The sequence below is a fragment of the Canis lupus genome, chromosome 24, assembly GCF_011100685.1.
Source record: "Canis lupus familiaris isolate Mischka breed German Shepherd chromosome 24, alternate assembly UU_Cfam_GSD_1.0, whole genome shotgun sequence".
Lineage (NCBI taxonomy): Eukaryota > Metazoa > Chordata > Mammalia > Carnivora > Canidae > Canis > Canis lupus.
Genome location: NC_049245.1, coordinates 11,178,842 through 11,186,776, shown reverse-complemented (window position 1 = coordinate 11,186,776; position 7,935 = coordinate 11,178,842).

The window sequence follows — 7,935 nt, the reverse complement described above, 5'->3', positions numbered from 1 at the left end:
AGAGAGGCAGAGACATAGGCAGAGGAGAAACAGGCTCCATGCAGGGAGCTCAACACCAGGACTCGATATCAGGTCTCCAGGATCATGCCCCAGACTGAAGGCGGCACTAAGCCACCGAGCCACCAGGGCTGCCCTATTCTAAACTTTTTATTTTTTTCATACTAAGGCCTGAAACCCATTGTGTATTTTATACTTTGGGCAGTGTCAATTTGTTTCAGGTGCTTTTTAACCAAATAAGGCCAAAGGTGACCATAATGGATGCTCAAATCTAGATTAATCCTTTTAACTCAATGGCAAAAATATACTCTCAGGCCCAAAGTCATTTACCTAAGGTGATGAAGCTGATTACAGGAGGAAAAGGGATTTAATCTATACCTACCCTGTCCCACACTAATTAGCCACAACATCTCAATTATCCTGAAGGAATGGACCAACCTCACCTCAGGGCAATGAAGTGTGGTGGTTAAAAGCATAAGCTCTGAGGCCAAAGTGCTGAGATTCCCACCCTGGTTCTTCCATACAGTGCAGCATTAGGCAAGTTACTCAACCTCTCAGTACTTATTTCCTTATCTGTAAAGTGGAGATGTTACTGATAGTACCTGGGTTCTCCAGGTGGTATAAGGGTTAAGTATATTTATACACATACAAAATCATATAGATACTCATACAGAACTAAGAAAAGTAACTGTGACATACAAAGTACTATGTAAATGTGAGCTGTATACTAAAATTTTCAAAGTCTTCTGAGGCGCAATTGTAGGTAAGTATAAATTAAACTCAAACCCATATGCTTTTACCCACAATCCTGCACTACGTTAAAAAAAGGAAAGGGTCTAGTGTATCATCACTCACAGTATACTTAATAGATTTTAGAGTTTTTAATTAAAAAAATGTTTAGGGGAAAAAATAAGAGTTCCTGATTGACTTTTGTTTAGCCACAAATCTAAGTATAAACCTCTCCATGACTATAATAATTGAGTCAATTAAGATGTTACTATACACTTTTTGTGGTTTTTTTCCTCATCTCAAAAGGCATGCAGATGTACTTAGCCATCCTTTGCATCAGAAATGCATAATTATGTGAAATCTAACTGAATACGAAAAAATTGTGACTGCCCAGATTCAATATGGATCAAAACAATCTATTTGTTGCCAAGTCAGTACAAAATAAGAACCGCAGCCAAAAGTTCCCCCCAAAGTCTGGTTTATAGTTAGAAACAGGGTGTTTTTCTAAAAAAAAAAAAAAATTAGGTGCACACAGGTCAAAATAATTTTCTTTACTGCAAAAACACAGAAAATTGTTCTGTAAAATAGGTCCTAAAAATAATAGTATCTGATTACCAAAGAAGGTCACTTCATCTGTCTGACGGGTTTTAGTAGTAGTAGTTGTTTGGGGAACTTATGAGGTGAATTTATTGTGGGTAGGTTGTGAAACGGGGTCATAGCCCCATAGTTTATTTTAAAATCTTTCCTACATTGAACCAAGCCATAGCAAAATATAATTTCACCTCAGCTGGTGACATTTGTTCTTGGAATCCACAAAGTTTTTATGTGCTAAATGTTGGATTATTTCTCAGGGACTATGTAATTGTAGATTTATATATAGTGCCTGTTCCCTGAATAGGCTAAAGTCCTTTTACATATTACCAATGCTATCCTTTGAACTTAAAGATAACCCCTTGGATGGTGGTTCAGTCAAGAATGGGGATATTTGGTGTGATTTATAGAGACCCAAAAGTCTTTTTCCACAGCACATAATGGTCATACTACGCATTAGGGTTATAATTGTGCCTCCTGGTGTAATTCTCATTGCTCGCTGGGACTATTTCTTTGTCATAAGTAGACCACAGTTTCTCATACAAAAATAAGAAAGTGGACTATGGTCACTACATGCCAGATTTTTCTTCCTCCAGCTGGAATCTAAACATCTCATTATAAAGTTGTATTATCTTTCTTTGTCCCCACAATTTAGTTTTTATCCTTCTTGATTCTAATCCAGTTAATCCGCCTTGAAAGACTTCAGTAACCTTTTTACATCCATTCTCCATGCCCAAAGGAATTCTTTAGTGGTATCACTGTAATGTTTCTTGATTGTCAACATTTTAAAGCCCAGTTGGAAATCTTAGTACTATTTTTTACCAATAACTTGCAAAAGATTTGGAAAATCAATAGCTTATTTTCTCTCCAAGTCATTTGAAGCAAAATAGCACAAATAAGAATTTCACTAATGCTGGCAATTCAAGGATAGGGACATTAAATACATTTTCAGGGTCATATATATGCAGTTAGTGGGGGGAAAAAGTACTATTATGATTTGGCACTAATGTTGTAGAAAAATGAATATTGGATCTAGAATCAAAGGAGTTGAATACAAGGTCTGCTCCACATCGCTGACTGTATGACTTTGGCAAATCCCAGAATCTTTCTGAGCCTCCATTCCTTCACACATGGAACAGGGCTTAGTATTCCAGTGGGGAGGTCATTTGTCTTCCCAGCTGACGCTTCCTTAGTGACACTTACTCTGTTCCTATCCTATGTCATCCTCACAGAACTATCAATAGCAGGTCATAACCCTGACAACAGGACAAGTGACACACTCTAATCCAACCATATTCTCTACTCCAAATTTGAATCATAAATGGGAGTTCACAGAATAGAAAGTGAAGGAAGTGAGTCACTATAGAATTCTATGAATTGCAAATATTTCACTGAGAGCTTACTAAGTGCCAGACACAGTTCATGGCACTTAGTTTAATTTCATATAAATCACCTCATTGAGTTCTCACAACCACCCGACCTGTAATACCTACTTATGAGCTAGGATATTGCTTTAAACTGGATTTCTTCAAAAGCAGAACTCATTGACAGAATCTGGGAGCAAGTAATCTCTTCAAGAGGTGATCCCAGGAGGCATGTGGTGTTTGCAGTGAAACAGTGAGAGAAAAGCCAATAAAGGTTATGTTAATGATCCAGAGTTTTCATGATACACGGTGTGAAACATACCTCTCAAAGGATCCCACGTTTTGAGTAAAACTTCATGCTTTGTGTGAGATTTTTGTATGATTTTTTGACTATAGGGTCTTGTGGAAATTAAGACACTATATTTTGGAGTAACATGGAATGAAGTATAAATGGTGATGAAAACAGAAGCTCAGAAATAGAATACAATGTAAGCTTTTTAGGACTCCTAGAAATCATGGGATGAACTTTGAGACTTCATAAGATAGGAATGACGGAGAATATGAAATTGCAAGTTGCATTTTTCCTACATTTTTAAAATCTTGTAAACCTCAGATAACATCTAAATGAACTAAAATAAAGTCACATCTGTCCATTTCTCCTGAACTCTCCTGATTATTATTTATTCAAATTTGGGGCTATAGTAAAGTAGAACTTCTGGGTTTGGATGGATTCTCAGTAAAATATACTGTACCCTCAAGGTCAACATCGGATATAAGTTCACCATAAATATTAAACCACAGCTGGTACTTCTATAATTTGTATTCCCCCCCTATGAAACCACTTAATATATAGCTTCGCCAATGGTTTGAAATTCTCCAAGTAGGAAATATGAAATATGAAATTCAAATTCTATCTTACTTGTATATTTCAGTTTGCAAGATGGATCCCAGGAAGGAAGAAACTGACTTCATTTTCTTTCCACACAGGGAGGAAAAAAAGGTTTTACTCAGGGAATAGGCTGAATATGTCCTGTCTACATTATAACTTTTTCCAGCAGCATCTTAAATCCAAGTTATTACTCTAAGTTGTTTATCTGGTACTTTGTATTGCTTAACACTTGCTACTGACAGATTTAGGACAAAGTATAAGTCTTGCTTTGTGCCTGAATCCTTGAATAATCTGAAGATGGATAACAGTAAGGATAGAGTTGGTTTGAGATGGTTGCAAGAAACGCTGCCTCAGGAATAGGAGAGAAAGTATTCATTCTAAGGGTGTGATCAGGTTCTCAAACTTGGTTATCCATAGAAAGTGAACATCATTCTCAGTGCTGCCAGAAAATTCACATGCCTAAATCTAAAATCTCATTTCCTTATCAGAAATGAAGATCAAGACCTGGTAAAGGCAAGTCAACAAGCATGAACTAAACTCTTATTTTGTGTTACCAGTATTGGCCCATGAATTGTGGGGTCATATGTGAGGTGCCCCTAATTCTTTAGAGCTAGCAAAGTTTGCTCATGTTTCCAGTCTATCCTTAATGTAATATCAAAGTCTTCTCCCAAAGATGTCTAAGGAGCCCAGGGATGACTGCATTCTTAATATACGCCCTCTGAGCTCTCATCTGCCAAAGTAAGTTGGTGTATCTTCCTATATATTAGCACCTGTTGACCTACACATACCCCTCCACAACCACCACCACTGCCGCCGCTGCTGCCATCACACACACCCCCAAAACCCTAACGTGTGGAACTCATTCACATCAACATTCAGGAAACACACAAAAGCACCCAGTATGCACATCAATGAGCAGTCGATTTCATTTAGGATTTTTTTTTTAAGATTTTATCTATTCATGTGAAACAGAGAGGCAGAGACACAGGCAGAGGGAAAAGCAGGCTCCCTGCAGGGAGCCCGATGTGGGACTCGATTCCAGGTCCAGGATCATGCCCTGGGCCAAAGATGGCACTAAACCACTGAGCCACCAAGGCTGCCCCTCATTTAGGATTTAGAATAAGTTTTGGAGTTTTCTTGTAGTCGTAGGAAAAACTCACATGGAATATTAAGTATCACCGTTCACTAAACTCTTACATTCTGCGTACCTATAATTGTCCACTTCACATATTCATCCTGCTTCACACTATATTCCTAGCTGTTCTCTTCTTTTTCTCATTTATGCCCAGAACCTTATTCAATCCTAGGAATGATAAGATTTTCTCTTTCACTTGAGTCTAACAGTGGCTTTTACACCTTAAGGTACATATTAAACACCGAAGGTAACAATTCTTAGGGTCAAAGACTGATAATCAGTTGTAAGGTAGAGCCTTGAAATCTGCATTTCTGATAAATATATTAGATTGCTTTTTTTGCAATCTCTCCAAAGAACACACTTTGAACAACTGATATATTTATTTCCTTCCTTTCTGATGTCTCTATTCATGTTTTAGACAGATCTTTTGTAGAGAATACATAGCTAGAGCAGTGGTTCTCAAACATTAGCATGCATCGTCTAGAAGGCTTGTTAAAGCACAGCTTTGGGAGTCATCACCAGACATTCTGATTCAGTAGGTCTGGAGTGGTTTAAGAATCTGTATTTAAAAAAAAAAAAAAGAATCTGTATTTAGTCTAATAATTTCCCAGGTGATGCTAATGCTACTAATCTAGGGATCACACTATAGGAACCACTCAGCTAAGATTTCCTTTCATTAAAAAAACTTCTCATGCCTGACAATCTTTGTCTGAAACATTTAATCATCATTTTTCCACTCTAATCTATTATGTCTGTATCAACCTCTGTTACATTTGGGTTTATTTACGTCTATCCTTTTGTATGTTCTTTAATGTAGGCTACCTTTTCTGTTATTTTCATCTTTCCTTTCTTCAGATTTTTTTCATTTTTCCCACTAGCTTAGAAATTATTTATTCTGCCTCTCTCCTTCTACTGGTTTCCCCAGAAACTGAAAATGAGAATTTACCGAACTCAAGTTTACTAGTATCCCTATACATCTTCCAGACAATAAGGAACATTAAACACTTATAAATACAATTATCACCCCCTTTTTTATCGTGTATTATGTCTCTTTTAAAAAAAAGACTTTTTGCTAAGTATTCCTCCTTGCTTCACAAAATTTCTCCCTGGAATAGTTTTCCTTCTGTCTGAAATACATCATCTAAAATTACTTTAGTGAGACCCTCTAATGGCAATAGACTATGTTCATGCTGAAAAAGTTCTATTTTGTTCTCATTATGAAAAATAGTTTTAGAATTTTCTATCCTTCCCCAAAATCCCAAATCAACTATTATTTTCTCCCAAATCATTAAAAATGTGGTTTTACTATTTTCTAGCTTCCATTGTCACTGCTGTGATTTGGCAGTTAAAGATATCCTTTGGCGGGGGGAAGGGGGGAGGATATAATTTGCCTTATTCACTAAATAATTCAAAATCTTGTCTTTAGCATAGATCTATATTAATCTGTTTTAAAATTATTGGGTATCTGAACCTGAAGATTTTTACATTACTCTAAATCTAGAAAATTCTCTGGTAATATTTCTTCAGATATTCCCTCTTACCTTTCTATGCTTCATTCTAAGTATATTCTTTAAATCTAAATTGAAGTTAAAAATAATTTTCTCTTCAGCTGGATTTAATCTGCGTTGAACTCATCCATTAACTTATAAAACTTTATAATTACATATGAACATTGTTTCATATCTAGAAGTTTTCTTTTCACTAAACATTATCAGATATTTACATAACTTTATTTTTCCTTGCTCATATTTTCAATCTCATACACAAATTGAAATGCATTAAATATCTATTTTATATTCTGAGTTGGATAATTCTAATATCTGAAATCTTTGCTGGTCTCTTTTTCCTGCTGACTTGTGTTTTATGTTTTAAAGTTATGGACCGTGATTTCATATACTTAAGTGGTTGTCTGTGGACCTTCTTTGAGACCTGGAGTTGAAAGTGGATTTCTTAGTTTACTCAAAGTATAATCCATGGACCACCTGCGTCTGCTTCACCTAAAAGATTAGGAGGCACACAGAATCAAGCCCTACACCTACTGCATCAGAATCTGCATTTTAATCATAACCTCATGTACATTAGAGTTTGAAAAAGACTAGTCTAAGTAGGTATTGAATTTGTGAAGTTTTTTCTGCCAGGCACCGACAGGCATCACCATACGTCATATGAAATTCTCAGCCGGAGGTTTTTTTTGAAGCACGCAAGTCATATTAACTCAGAATGCAAACTCACATGTGGGCTAGTTATGAATTCTCAAAGACAACTCTTTTCCCCTCCCACCCAGAACCAGGTTCAAGAAGAGCAAATTTCCTTGCAGCCTCATTAGGAAGCAGGTGGTAGGGTAAGTTTTACCTTTACAGCTTAAAGGCAGTCCTTTGTGATCAATTTTAAGAACAAAGGGAAATCTAATACACTGACTGCAGCTTTACCTCCTAAATCTTGCAAGCCCAAGAGGCCATGAAAACCCGGCTCCACATAATATTGGCTCAACAGATGCTTTCTGCAAATCTCCCATCACCTCCTCTGCCCTGCCTGATTCTTACCTTCACTAAGTTTTTTTAGTTTTCAAAGACTCTTTCTTGCTACTTCACTGATAAATTTGAACAGGTTGTTTTTAAACACTCAAGTATTTTTTATTCTAGCAGTACAGTCATTTAGAGTAGTCTAACAAACTCCAAGACACAGAAATCCAAGCTGAAAGACTTTCAATTTCATCATTAAGAGAATGCACACCTGGGTAGCTGGGCCCCTGGGTAGCTCAGTCAGCCAGTTAAGTGTCCAGCTCCTGGTTTCAACCTAGAATATGATCTTGGGGTCTTGGCATCAAGCCCCACATCAGGCTCCCCACTTGGCAAGGAATCTATCTGCTCCTCTCCCTCTGCCTCTCCCCCCACTCAGAAACTATCTTTATAAAAAAATTTTTAAATAAAAAATAAATAGAATGCATGCCTAGGGCATAGATGGAAGTGTTCATTTGATGACCAGGAGACAAATACAAAACCTATCATTCAATACAAGTTTATATCATACTTTTTTCTGGGGTCAAATACAGCATTTTTCACATACTACTCCACTTAAATATCACATCCCCCATTATAAATGAGAAAATGAAAGTTCAAGAGAGAGAGTTTTATCAAGGTTACTCATCTGTGAAAAATTAGGATTTGAACACATGTTCATATGAGTCCAATGTGCACCTTATAATCACTCTCTACTCCTGAACCACTCCA